We start from the raw sequence: 2166 nt of genomic DNA, 5'->3' as shown, positions 1-2166 counted from the left end.
AATCATACTTTCATTATTTCAAAATTTCAGCCTAATCGGCTACGGGGACCAAAGGAAAAATCCTAATTTTCGTCACTTTTGCGAAATATAAAAATTGGTTGAAAATACGTCGAAATGATGCCAAACTAACTACAATTGCATTCTTTCATGAAAACAATACATTTGAACACATAAAATCATATTTATTAGTTTCAAAATTTCAGCCTAATCGGCTACGGGGGACCAAAGGAAAAATCCTAATTTTCGTTTTTGCGATATATAAAAATTGGTTAAAATACGTCGAAATGATGCCAAACTAACTACAATTGCATTTTTCATGAAAACAATACATTTGAACACATAAAATCATACTTTCATTATTTCAAAATTTCAGCCTAATCGGCTACGGGGGACCAAAGGAAAAATCCTCATTTTCGTCACTTTTGCAAATATAAAAATTGGTTGAAAATACGTCGAAATGATGCCAAACTAACTACAATTGCATTTTTCATGAAAACAATACATTTGAACACATAAAATCATACTTTCATTAGTTTCAAAATTTCAGCCAATCGGCTACGGGGACCAAAGGAAAAATCCTCATTTTCGTCACTTTTGCGAAATAAAAATTGGCTTAAAATACGTCGAAATGATGCCAAACTAACTACAATTGCATTTTTTCATGAAAACAATACATTTGAACACATAAAATCATACTTTCATTAATTTCAAAATTTCAGCCTAATCGGCTACGGGGGACCAAAGGAAAAATCCTCATTTTCGTCACTTTTGCGAAATTAAAATTTTGAAAATACGTCGAAATGATGCCAAACTAACTACAATTGCATTCTTTCATGAAAACAATACATTGGAACACATAAAATCATACTTTCATTAGTTTCAAAATTTCAGGCCAATCGGCTACGGGGGACCAAAGGAAAAATCCTCATTTTCGTCACTTTTGCGAAATATAAAAATTGGTTAAAATACGTCGAAATGATGCCAAACTAACTAATTGCATTTTTCATGAAAACAATACATTTGAACACAAAATCATACTTTCATTAGTTTCAAAATTTCAGCCTAATCGGCTACGGGGGACCAAAGGAAAAATCCTAATTTTCGTCACTTTTGCGAAATATAAAAATTGGCTCTAAAATACGTCGAAATGATGCCAAAATAACTACAATTGCATTTTTCATGAAAACAATACATTTGAACACATAAAATCATACTTACATTAGTTTCAAAATTTCAGCCTAATCGGCTACGGGGGACCAAAGGAAAAATCCTCATTTTCGTCACTTTTGCGAAATATAAAAATTGGTTTGAAAATACGTCGAAATGATGCCAAACTAACTACAATTGCATTCTTTCATGAAAACAATACATTTGAACACATAAAATCATACTTTCATTAGTTTCAAATTTCAGCCTAATCGGCTACGGGGGACCAAAGGAAAAATCCTAATTTTCGTCATTTTTGCGAAATTAAAAATTGGGTTGAAAATACGTCGAAATATGCCAAACTAACTACAATTGCATTCTTTCATGAAAACAATACATTTGAACAGATAAAATCATACTTTCATTAGTTTCAAAATTTCAGCCTAATCGGCTACGGGGGACCAAAGGAAAAATCCTCATTTTCGTCACTTTTGCGATATATAAAATTGTTAAAATACGTCGAAATGATGCCAAACTAACTACAATTGCATTTTTCATGAAAATACATTTGAACATAAAATCATACTTTCATTACTTTCAAAATTTCAGCCTAGTCGGCTACGCGGGACCAAAGGAAAAATCCTCATTTTCGTCACTTTTGCAATATATAAAAATTGGGTTGAAAATACGTCGAAATGATGCCAAACTAACTACAATTGCATTATTTGATGAAAACAATACATTTGAACACATAAAATCATACTTTAATTAGTTTCAAAATTTCAGCCCAATCGGCTACGGGGGACCAAAGGAAAAACCCTCATTTTCGTCTCTTTTGCGAAATTTAAAAATTGGCTCTAAAATACGTCGAAATGATGCCAAACTAACTACAATTGCATTTTTTCATAAAAACAATACATTTGAACACATAAAATCATACTTTCATTAATTTCAAAATTTCAGCCTAATCGGCTACGGGGGACCAAAGGAAAAATCCTCATTTTCGTCACTTTTGCAAAA

This window comes from Dendronephthya gigantea, unplaced genomic scaffold (assembly GCF_004324835.1).
Source record: "Dendronephthya gigantea isolate DGI-Jeju-01 unplaced genomic scaffold, DenGig_1.0 000092F, whole genome shotgun sequence".
Lineage (NCBI taxonomy): Eukaryota > Metazoa > Cnidaria > Anthozoa > Malacalcyonacea > Nephtheidae > Dendronephthya > Dendronephthya gigantea.
This window is presented reverse-complemented; position numbering follows the sequence as displayed.